This window comes from Takifugu rubripes, chromosome 18, assembly GCF_901000725.2.
Source record: "Takifugu rubripes chromosome 18, fTakRub1.2, whole genome shotgun sequence".
NCBI classification, from domain to species: domain Eukaryota; kingdom Metazoa; phylum Chordata; class Actinopteri; order Tetraodontiformes; family Tetraodontidae; genus Takifugu; species Takifugu rubripes.
Genome location: NC_042302.1, coordinates 8,431,067 through 8,443,655, shown reverse-complemented (window position 1 = coordinate 8,443,655; position 12,589 = coordinate 8,431,067). Strand labels below are relative to the sequence as shown.

At 49.4% G+C, this 12,589-nt stretch overlaps 1 long non-coding RNA gene across 1 annotated transcript; it reads left to right on the top strand.

Moving 5' to 3' along the window:
- The first annotated feature begins 5,520 nt into the window (after positions 1-5,520).
- LOC105417776 (uncharacterized) lies at positions 5,521-11,693 on the top strand. Its single transcript, XR_965286.1, has 3 exons — positions 5,521-5,576; positions 11,323-11,464; positions 11,545-11,693. It is a non-coding gene; the product is annotated as an uncharacterized lncRNA (long non-coding RNA).
- The last annotated feature ends 896 nt before the right edge of the window (positions 11,694-12,589 follow it).

Sequence of the window (12,589 nt, the reverse complement as noted above, 5' to 3'; positions counted from 1 at the left end):
TCGGTGAGTCGTGTGGGTTAGCTTAACACACCTCGGGTTGTTTTAGCCCAACTGTGAAATAAAAGGTTCAAAACAGAGATCCTGACGGTTAAACCCTTGACATTATCTCTTTAGCCCAGTGTAGCTTAGCATAAAGACTCAGCGACTCTTGTAAAGCTCTTTGGGCGGCTCTGGCCCTCGTCTTTCCTCCGCTACGCAAACATGCTGCTAATCGAAACACAAACGTTTCCTGGACGTTGGGCATCAAAGGAGAGATTATTCTGCACAGGCGCCGCCCAGCGTGCTTCCTGCCACGTTAGCGCCGCATTTATCCAACAAGATGGACGACCGTCCCGGGGAGCAGCGTCCTGTGTCGAGAAGTCGCTCAAACGCCATTCTGGACCTCCTGTGATGCTAAATATGCTGACTCATGGCGCCACAACAGCAACGCTAGGAGCCATTTTTCACTTTTGGGTGTTGCTAGTTTTAAATATGCATGTTGGGGAATAAAACGGCTCCTGATTTATTTTTCCTCTTGTTTGTCTTTGTGCCTTTTTATTTCCTCTTTCTGGGTCTCCCGCGTCCCTGCGGAATCGTTTCAATATTTCATTTAGAAACTTTTACATAACTGTGCGCCGAGTTTCAGATTCCTGACTTCAGGAGGAGGAATCGGCCGTTTCCTGCCTCCTCGCTCCTTTTGGGCTGGTTTCACCCTAAATCGCACACTTGTTCCCTGTTCCCTACTCACTATGTAGGGAGCGGCGGTGGTTGCTCTCGCTCCCTCAGCACTTTTGGACGCACATTTGGTGACATCATAACGTCACACAATGACAACACACCAGATTTAACTAGTAATAAATAAACTAGTTAAGGTTCTTTATTAACCCGACGCTTAATTATTTAGCATCTATCTTCTAGCGCGACCACAAAGGATGATGGGATATATTGCTTGGTGAGGGAGCACTTGCACGGTCCCTTTCACAATGCATTATGGGATACATTACCAAGAAGGCTCCTCGCTTACGTGGTCCCTAATTAGCGCACTATTTATGGACGAGGGAAGGATTTGGGACTCACACGTCACCATCTGTTTATTCATCCGTGGTCACCGTGGCTACAACCCTCCCAGCACCGACCGGAGGAGGCACCAGGTCATTAAAGGTGCAGCGGCCTGCTAATTCAGCTAATTCAGGGACACCGACGCAGCCTTTTCTTACCTGTTCCGTTGAAGCACGGCCCGATTCTGTGCAGCCCGACCCAAACAGAAATCTGTTATATTGAGCCTCGGAGGTTCTGGGGGAGGAAGAAATTGTTCTAAAAGAGCCGCCGTGTCGCTCACAGAATGCTAATAAATAAAGCCAGGAGCAGAAAATAATCACGGCGGGCCAGACAAACAAACCGATTCTTTAAAAAAAGAAATGTAATAAATGAATCAACTCTCAGCCGAATAGATAAAAACATACATCTGACATGAAGAGATCCTTCATCTTTAATCATGGGAGACGCTCCGAGTCAGCGTGGATGAAAGAAACCTGTTTAGAGCGACACTCGCGCTGGGCCGCGCAGGCCCCAGCGCGCCAAACGCTGAAGCATCATTTGCTCCCGACATGTCGAGTGTGCCGAGCAATTACAAACGGCATTAAAAATGTAATAAAGCGTTTTCGCTCCGGGGCCGCGAGGAAGCAGCAGGCTGATGCGAAGAATGGAGAGGAGGAGGGCGAGCGATCCAGACGGGGGAGCGCTAACTGGAGGCGGCCCTGCTTTCTCCAGCAGCCACGGGAGGTGTCGGGCGCGGTGCTAACCGGACCTGAAGCGAGCTCTCGGGGGACGACTTTTTATCGAGATCAGGAGAAATCCAGAAAGCAGGTTCGACGGGGAGCTCTGCTAACGTCTTTCTGGTGTTTAAGACGATTAAAAGCAAAATCTGCCTGATGAGGCGCTGGTAATGTGAACCAGTCAGAGCCGGTCACTTTAAAAGATGCTAACGTTAACAGCTACAGCTAATTAGGAGCGTTTTCTCAGCACTCGGATAAAAACAATCCCAACCGTGCCAATTAGCAAATAGCTAAATGCTGCGTTCAAATAATAGCAGCTATTTTATTCAAAATGTCGTTCAGGATGCAAAAAAAGCAGAACGAGTGGGTGGAAGATGATGATTTATTAAGGAAATAAACAGAAAAGAGCTTAAAACCTGAAGGACAGAAAAACCCGTTGTTCATTTGTGTTTGACTGAGATCAGCAACTCGGAATATTTGGACCTTTTATTGGACAAAAGTCTTGCATCGGTCCAAAATGGGCTACTTTTTACCAAGATTTTTTTTTTATTCTTTTGTTGTTTCCACCACCCTTATATAAAAAAAAGGAAAATCAGTACTTGGAGATGCCCATAAAACCCCTCTAATGGAAGCAGGGCTAATGAGATGAAATAGAAAGGGAATGGAGGGAGCACGCCGCTCCGTCTGCCCAGCGCGTCCCGGCTAGTTGCAGAGGACGGCCTCCTGTAGCAGAGCAATAAGAAAATGCCCGCAGACACGGCGGCAAATTGGATTTTTATGGCAGCTCATCAAATATAATTAAAAGTTTGGGGTCCACAAAGTGACACCGATACGAGTTTGGACGGAGGAAGTGGCTCCGTGAGCGAGTTAGCTCAGAGGAAACAGCTACAGGGCGGGAAGACTTCTGATTTCAACTCCATTCCGGACAGATTCCAGACGCGTGCGGCGGTCTCCGTCGGCAGACGGGCCTGGACCGCCCTCGCCGTGGAGGAGTCACGTGAGCGGCGATGGCGGCTGCGGCGTGGAGGAGGTACCGCCACCGCCGTGTAGCCACGTAATTAGTGAACGCTGCTGCTTGATGTGTGATTCCAGGCTACGGAGTCATGACTCCAGCCCTCATTACTCCGTGTTTTGATCACCTAGCTTACCTGAGCTAACGTGAGTACGCTGCATTCATTAGCCCGCAGCCCAACGCTTCATCAAAGGGCTCGTTTCGGTGGTCCGGTTGAACGTCGGCACCGGTGGCGGGCCTATTGAACCGGGTCGGGGGTCAGGCTGTGGCTGGTTTCAGGTGTTCGTGGAAGAAACCGTGTCTCTGAAAATGACTCAAACGAATCTTCCGATGTAGCCAGAAGAAGCATAGAGCACATGAAAAGACAGTTGCTCACTATTTCTTGGTCACAAATTGGCTGCCGTGGTGCCAGTGAGCCTTTATGCTCCAGAACCGTGTTGAATTCCTGCATCCAGATCCTCAAAGACTCCCTTTGACATCACCTATCGGTGTTTTTCCCGGGCTAAATCCCCCCCGCGGTGCCCATTAGCATGATAGCCTCCCCCTGAGAACCCTAATTGATGTTTTGGTTCCTGTTGGCGATGTTCTGATCGACTCAACGCTTGTTCTTCTTCTGTATTTAAGGATGCAGAAATGATCAGACAGAGCGGACCCGGTACCGCGGCCAGAACCGGAGGGGAGCGCGGCCAGTAATTTAAGGGTTACGGGGAATAAAAGACTACCGTAATCTCATAAGAGACTCCGTGATCCGATAAAGAGGAATCGCGTTACCCTCCAGCGTGGCGCCGGGCCGGGCCTCCAGCAGCGGGTCCAGCTCATTTGTTCTGGGAGGCTCAACCTCTTCCGTAAGGTTAAAACTCCGTCTCCTGCTTTCCGTGCTTCTCTTCTCTTGTGTGCTTCTCCAGGTGTTGAATCTCGGAGGCGGAGCTGAAACAGGGAATAACCAGGAATAAACAGATGGACGACCTTTTGAATTCCGGCTTTAACTGCGGCCCGATTGAGCCCAATGTCTCTAAACTGGTGCCGGCTGTCGGCAGTTATCCTGATTGGTCTCTCGCTCAGCAGCTCGGTTCGGTTACGACCGATGCTTCAAACGGCAGTCAGACGTGGTGTGTGTGTGTGTGTGTGTGTGTGTGTGTGTGTGTTTAAGCCCCATCAGCGCCCCCCGCTTGCATCATTGTCCCCTATAAAACGACAGTAAAACGGTGTTTATCTGTCACCTTTAACCTCTATTGTTGACCAACAGAGACCCCAGAAGACTGAAATGACCGTCCTCCATGTTTGCGGTCCTGAGAGGGGGCGGAGTGACCCTCTGTCTCAGTGGAACCACTAAAATTAGCCCCAGTAACTAAGAAAATCATAATTAATGCAGCAGATTTGGTGGCTGGAGATGATTCATCTTGATATTTTTGGCTCAAAGAGGAGAGTTAAAAAGAACGTAAATGTTCCCAATATTTTTTCTTGAAATGGGAATAAATGTTCCCTGTTGGTCTCTGTTGCGTCCTCGTGCCTCGTGGGTGCTGCTCCTCCCTGGGGTGCTCATCTGGGGGACATCAACACGTTTTTAAGTGTAAATAAGTTGACTGAATATTTTTCACCCTGTTTTTGGTCCCTAAACAACTCGCCGGTGTCAAATCCAGACAGAACGCACACGTTGCTGCACCGTTTATGTTGTTTTTTTTATTTTTAAATGCACCAAGGTGCTGATTTCTTCTGAGGAGAGTATCGACTCGTGGAATGAACGGCGTGGAAGCGATCAATGGTAGCTAAATGAAGCCGTGAAGTGAGTCTTTTTCCTGTCTGCTGAAGCTGAAAGGTTTCAACCAGCAGCGTGGAGGAGTGTGGCGAGCTGGTGTCAGCGGCAGTGAAGAGAAAAGACGCCGCTGCTGCGGAGGAAACAGCCATTTTTGAGTGGAAATCCCAACGTTTCCAGTTCATGGATTAGCAATAGGCTGCTGAAATACTGCAGAATTAGCATGTTGTCTAAGCTCGTCCTTGTGTATTCGGAACCAACTCCTTGCACTGAAGAAGCAGGATTTATTTGAATTAAAATAGCACCAGTAAAAACGAAAAGACAGCTGTTGTCGTCTTTTATGGTCTGGCCGCGACAGGAGGCAGAACATCTGCCCTTGCCATGTCCCCGCGGACCCACCGGGGGTGCTGCGGGAGACATCTGGAGGGTCCGACCGGTGCCAGGGTGCTTCAAAGATGCCAGCGCCGTTTGAAGACCCGTCATCTTGTCTGAAGCCACGGGGACGGGCTGGTGGGAGCCTGGCAGGCACAGTCCTGCGTTAGCATCAGGATAAGTAAAACAAGACACAACTTCAATGCATCGTCGTTCCAAAGACGGGTACTGACGTGACATCTGGGTCGCTGACCTTTGTGTCTCATCATCCCAGAATTATTACTGAAACACAAGAGTACATCCTACACAAGAGAGCGTGTGTGTGTGTGTGTGTGTGTGTGTGTGGCTGCTGTCAAGCACAGGACACCGAAGCCTTAAAGCATTGATGACATCATCAGGTTCGATGAGTTATGTTATATTTTTACATGTTAAAGATGGTGAACAATGAATGCCGCAGTTTTCCTACATTACCCACGATTCCTTTGGCTTTTGGCCTTATAATGATGTCATCATTGGGTGCCCAGATGACAGGTCCAGGATCGGAGCACACATTTGGCTCCTGGGAGCCTTTTTTTTTTTTTTTTTTTTTTTTATGTGGAGGTTTCAAATCTGGAAAATTGTGAAGAAGTTGGACGAAAACCGTGGGAATATTTGCGTAAACAAGAGCAGCAACAAGCGTCGACAGGTACAGTCTTTGCTTCTCTTTTCTGTTTCTACGCTCAAAGAGGCGCGTTGATCAAATCAAGTCTGTTGGGTTGTAGAAACTAAAACTACTCGAGTTGTGTTTAAGCTGTGGAGTCACCCTGTTCATCCTCCCCCTTCCTGTAACACAAATAGATGCCAGAGTATCTGTGTAGAGTATCACCTGCTGATGCTACAGCTAGCTGGTTTAATGCTAACATGATGTGTACCTTCGATTTGTCCCTCGTAACTGACCGAGGGACACATTTTCTGTTGGATTTATGTCTGTTGGATCTATAAATGCAGTGTTGTGGTCAATAACCCCCCCCCCCCACACACACACACACACACACACACCCTCATATTTGTATATTTACGAGACACTACATGCTCAACACGTTACCCAGCTCCCTACACTGACATCAACCTTGAGACCAAGTCTCACCAAACCAAACCCAGCAAAATGGTTCCACTTCACAAAAATGCCCCCCCCCCCCCCCCTTTATTTTGCCGCTCAAGGACACACAGACACACACAATAGCTGCAGTTATTGTGTCTTTTATGCGTTACAGTTGCACCAGCTTTTTTCTTTCAGTCAAGTGGATGAGAAAAGCATATTGATCTATTTTCAAGTCCTCTGATTCCTCTCTCTCTCTCTCTCTCTCTCTCTCTCCGTCTCTCTCTCTCTCTCTCCCCGTCTCTGTCTCTCTCTCTCTCCCCGTCTCTCTCTCTCTGTCTCTCTCTCTCTGTGAGTGTGTGCGTGGGGGCAGGTGTGGCGCGGCCCTGCCGGCGATGGTTGTAGATGAATCACCTAATAGGTGGCGGGAGGTCGTCACAGGGGAGAAAACCAGCTCTGTGATATAGATAAAAACCATCAAAGAGGATTAAAGGAGATTGATGCGCCGTCGGCGGGCGCGTGTGTGAGAGCATGCCAGTGACTCCATCACCTGGAGGTCGCCGCTCTGTCCTGACCTCCGTCACGCTGGGGTCACGTCTATGAAATTCCAACCTCGCCCCATTGTCCCTTCTCGCTCCGCCGTCCCCTCACATTTGTGCTCATGAATCCCATCTAAGCCCTCGTTGTGACCCCTCCAACGTCGCCCCGTCTTAAAATAACACGGCGGGGCCGAAGAAGCGGAGCTGGTGTGCGAGGGGCCCCATGCCGGCGTTATTAATTGTCCACGAGATGAATATCCCATTACAGTCCGACTGAGAAATGGAGACGGAGCGGCGGTTCCGCCGTGATTAATGCTGAGTTCACGCAATGCATGATTAATTCTGAAGTGCGAGTGGGTGTTTAATCAGGAGCATGATCAATTATGGGGCGAAGAAAGAGCGGGATGATGAGAATACCTTTCAGAATGTGGAACATATGTCACCCGAGGTTTAGTGGGTTCAATTGTAATGTGGGATTACACTGATGGTGGGAATGAAGAACGGAACCAGGGAGGCTGGATTACACGGCAGCTTTGAAGAGGGAGGGCGGGTCGGCCTAAATCGGGCTCATCCCAGGCCGAGCCTGACGTGCGCTCCGCTGTGGAACGGGCCGGGCAGCGAGCGTGCACAGAAATCTCTTCGAATGAGGAGATTTAGGAATAAAAAACGGACCGAAATCCTGTCAAAGGGAAAGTCAACTTGTTTTAATACCACTAATTTTCCAGAAGGCAAAAGCTCCATTTGTGGGCGGAGCTTGAGCCACATTCGATCTGGATGCTAAACTTTGGATAAACGCTGATCCAGGATGTATTTTTAGCCGTTTTAAACTGATCTCACTGATTTCCTCCGACGGCTAGCTTCTCTGTTAGCCAATGCTAACGCTTCATGTCTGACCATAAAAGCAGCCTCGCGTCTGTGGACGCCACCCTGACGTCTCCTCACTCCCTGGGCCCCTCTTGTCTCCGTGTGGCTGAATGGCCCCATAAATCTGCTGCAGTTGCTCTGAAATCTCTTAGTTAAAGCTAATGTCAGTAATAAAAAAAGGGAACAGACATAAAAAACCACATGGGAGCAACGATCGCACTGAATCAGACTTTAATCAAACCTTTTTTTTCTGTGTTTGCTTGTTTTAGCTTTTAGCCTTCGAGCATAGAGGAAAAGAGAGTGTTTGTTTTTGGTAATGGTAATAAAACCAAACCCTGGGGATGTTATTTCTTAAATAAAGTCATCTTTGGATGAAAGTAAAAAGTAATAATGTGGCGTGAAGCAGCACAACTTTGCCTCCGAAAGAGAAGCTGAATGGAGCTGCCGACACTTTTCCTAATAATATCAGGAATTATTATTATTATTATTATTATTAGGAATTATTATTGCCGGTAATTAATTCTGAGCAACGCAATCCTGAGTTTTGGTGTTTCTGCTTCCTTCGGGACCCAGGACAAACTCCAATCTTCTTCCTGGTTTCTTTCCATGGAATATTTGGGATTGAGAGAGTCGATTTCTCCCGGGTAGTTTCTGTGGGGATGAAACCGGGTTTCAGGGACTCTTCTGAGCTCTTATACCTACTTTTCTGATGTTTGTTTCATTCCAGCTTCTATAGATGCTAGATTTTATGTTGTATCTGGATGGAAAACCCAGCAAAAATGAGCCCAAACGACAATTTTATGCTCATAAATGCGTTTCTAATCTAATACAACTCCATCTTGTACCTGATTGAAGGAAGCTTGTGTCTCCTTAAAGGGTTCTGTTGTGCTGTGCCAGATTTGGAGACCTCACAGGAGGACCTCATCATTCAGGAGAGTAATTGGGCCATTTATCCGACCCTGGTCCTCATCTGTGCCGGGTCAGAGCAGCCTCGCTGCCTGGGAGGCAGAACAAAGGTCAAATCAAGTACAAATTGGAGGTAAATACATGAAAATTAAAAAGAAAAGGGGATAAAGGGAAGAATCAGAAGGTGGAACCATATTTCCTGGAGCCTGAAGGCATCACTCCAGCACGATTGTGTATCAACCCAGCAATACTTCATAGGAGTCCTCTAAACTGAACGTTTGGTCAGGTTTTAATGAACCATTCAGTGTCGGCTGGGATCGCTGGCTCTCATCGATACTAACTACTCGCATCGATCCGGCGTAACGATTGGCTGCTTTAGTAACGTCGCCTATCGCCTCGTTTTAATTAAAAGAAGAAAAAAAAGGGGAATTAATCCTGCTGAGCAGCTTCCGGTTGGTGACAGATGATCCTACCCTCCGCTCGGCTGCTGCGTTAACCCCGACCTCGTGTTGCCTTCACTGTCCGTAAATGTTTCCAGCGATGGGACTCCTGCTGAGTTAACCCCGACCTCGTGTTGCCTTCACTGTCCGTAAATGTTTCCAGCGATGGGACTCCTGCTGAGTTAACCCCGACCTCGTGTTGCCTTCACTGTCCGTAAATGTTTCCAGCGATGGGACTCCTGCTGAGTTAATCCCGACCTCGTGTTGCCTTCACTGTCCGTAAACGTTTCCAGCGATGGGACTTCTGCTGAGTTAATCCCGACCTCGTGTTGCCTTCACTGTCCGTAAACGTTTCCAGTGATGGGACTTTTGCTGAGTTAACCCCGACCTCGTGTTGCCTTCACTGTCCGTAAATGTTGTAAATGGGACCTCTGCTGCTTTAGCTCCTGATTCGAGGTTCCCAGACCAGGGTCCTGCTCAAGGTTTCTTCCTGTTGTGTTGTTGTTGATGGCGCGTGAGTCAAACTTTCCTGGTGAGTTCTGCTCTGTTTTCCTGAATGTTTTTCCTGATTCCCGGGAATGCAGGATGGATCTTTCTGTCGCTCTGCATAATTCAGAGCCCGACCACAGAGGATGTGGGGGACGATGTAAGAACGCGGAGCTCCGGATACCGGCCCCGCATGCAGGGAATCCTACACGGCTGCAGGGACGGCTCCGTATGGAGTGCGCCACAGCAGTCCCAGACCTGGAACCACGACCATCTGGCATGTGAGACAGTAACGGGAGACGGAACGCGTCTCCAGCTTGTTTTATATCCCAGAACAGAAGCCTCGTCTTCTGTATTCCCATTAGACGGCGAGCAGCGTTCTTCAGCCCCCCCCTCCCTCCAACCGCCCTTTCCCAGCATGCTCGGCGGCCCACAGGTTCCCCCCCTGGTGACCGCCGTCTTTCCAACCCGGTTACCGCCCACCGCCGTCATCTTCCGACGCGCTTCCCCTCGCCGGGCCGTCGTCTGTCAAAGCAATTAGAGTTTCAAAGCATCGCAAAAAAGTCAACAACAGGAAAATAAAGAAAAAAACCCCCCATTTTTACAAAGATGTTGTCAGAAATGATGAAGCGGTTTTGTTCTCGGCTGCTCTTTGCCTCCGTTCGGCTCCCCGGCGCCTGTTATTACGTGGGTTCTCCTCCGAGAAAAAAGAGTCATTTAGTTCAAAGGGAAACACAAAAGAGCTCCGGTAAGTTTCTTTTCCGTCAGTGAAATTATTACCTGACTTGGAAAGTTGGAGCCTATTGTAATGGAACGTGCCTCTGGAAGATCATTAGGAATTATTACCCTCATTTAGGCCTTGAATCCTTTTATTGCTGCGAGAGGATCTTCAGAGGATTACATCACAGCTTCCTTCACGTGCGCGGGAGGAGTTCCGGAGATGGCGAGCAAGGAAAAAAAGGACCGTTAGCTGTCATAATGTAGACCCCTGTTCACATATTTAACGTGCTAATTAGCATCGCGCGCGGGATACACGCTGGTGGGAATGTCAGAAGGGATCCGAAGTTCAGGAGTTCAGAAAGTTGGTCGCAAACGTCTCCGCCATCCATCCCGCACTTCCTGCCGCGTCACCCGGGTGCAGCCCCAGATGCAACATCGGGGCATTCCGGAGTCATTTTTTCCCCTTAAACCGTCCTGGAAGTAACAACATCTGCGCCCGGTTCTGCCCCGATCCATCACGTAGATGTTGAGGTGTGTGACAGCATACTCAAAAAATCCGGCTTCTGTTGGGGGAGAAGAAATTGGAAAGGGCCTGACGGGATCCTGCAAGTTATTAGGATTTGTCCTTGAGGAGCCATTAATGTCGGCGGCCAAGTTTACTGCCATCCATCCAGCCCGCGTTTACATATTTCCTGGACGTGGCAACGACTCGACTGCACGTACGGGACGGCAGAAGACTTGTTGGGGTCTTTTTCAGTCGACCGGCAGCATCTCCGGCGTAGCTTGAGCTCCCAAGGCTCCCAAGGCCTTCGCTCACAGTAAACACACACAGTACAGTCAATGAAGCATCCGTATGGCTACGAAGCCGGTCAAGACCTTGTTCCTGCGTCACATATTGCCTCAGGACGTCTCACGGGGGCTCTTCCTGCTCCTGGTCCCTTCATTAGCATCCTTATCGGCGTCGGTGACCTTTTCTCCGCGATGGCGCGGTGAGTGATTGTCAGGGCAGTTCCGGGTTATTTGGAGTGGAGCGTAATCGTCTGGCCTGGCCGAGGTTAATGGCCGACGCGTGCGTGTGCGTCTGTGTTCCGCTTTGATGACAGCAGCGGAGCGTCTGTCTGACCCGCCGAGGGCTCGCCCCGGGGCCGAGCCGGCGGCGGCGGCGGCGGCGCTGTCCTAATGGCAACATCAACAAAGTAGAGACAACGGATATGAGTGGAGGAGGGTTTGAGATGACTTCATTGGATTAGTCGGGGTTATATTGTTGGCTGTGAGGCAGCGGGGGAAGGGAGCCAGACTCTGGTGGAGGAGGAGAAGGACGTCGGTGGGTTAGCGCGAGGCTAGCCGAGACCGTAACGGCTAGCATTGGCCCCGCCTTCTTTTCTTTTATCTCCACAGCTCCAGTTGGCGACCGCGCTGGCTCAATCAGGGCGGGAAGTTTGGAACGCTGCAGGTGTCTTCCACCAATCAGCGTTCTCCCACACATGGCTCCGCCCCTCAACATTTCCAGGAAGTCTGTAAAGTCCTACCCGATGCCTGGGTAGGTTTTCTCTCTTTTTTTTTTTTGGTTAATGAGATCAAGTCGCTGTGAAACAACCGACCACATTGTTTAACACGCAGATCGGATTCGGCTGGATTTCCTGCTGAATCGGAGCGGTTGGAGTCAACATCACTTGATATTTAAGTGGGCGAAGGAAGCAGAAAGAATCATTTTGAATAGAGGATTTGACACATTTGCCTGGAGCGTTTCAGTAGCTGCTACTCAACTAAATGAGGAAAAGGGGTGTGTGTGTGGGGGGGGGGGGGGGGGGGGGGGGACTGGAAATCCAACCAGCAATTTGCAGCATTTCCCAAGCAGACACATAAATATTGGTGTCACCTGCAACGATGCAGCATTTCCTGTCAAAATAGCAACAAAAGTGTCGCCGCGCAGTCGTTGCTCCTTTACAAACAGGTCAAAAAGGCTGTGAGACCAAATCATTCCTCTCCAGTTGGACACATCAAGGGAAAGGAAAAAAAAGATGTACGTCTTCAGGCCGCCAATCAATGCGCGGCTGGTAGCAGAGCTGCAGCCGCCGCAGCTGTTAGTTAACCTCCGATCGATGGAGGCGAAAAACAAAAACGGAGAAGAGGCGAGTGGAAATAGCTGCAAAAGCAAGCGCGCCTCCTCGTGCTTTCAGCCAATTTTCTCTCTCTGCTTTAACTCTTTAACGGTTTTCCAAAAAACGCCGTGAGACGTTCCATCGTGCGACCACCTGCTGCTCCGCGCTAAAACTTTGCTGTCCAGTTTTGGACAGAATTATTTTTAAAAAATGCAGAGATGTAATTCTTTATTTGACTTAAAAGCAGGTTTAAGCGACGGTGCACTTAGCTGGTTAGCATGTTTTAGCCAGAACGGGCTGGCGGAACCCTCCGATTTTAAAAAAAAAAGAATCCTGTGCAGCTGTCGAGTGGATTTGGATTCCTGTAAGCTGCCTGACTTGGATGTAAAAGGCTCCTACACGCTCCCTCACGGCTCACCTCTGAACGGAACATTAAATATTCATCACACGCGGGGCCTTCTCTCAGAACTTCAGCCCAAACCCAAGTCAAACGTTAGCAACATCGAACTGCCGAACATTAGCATTGCGGATATTTTACATCCATTTTGCACATCGGTTGACAC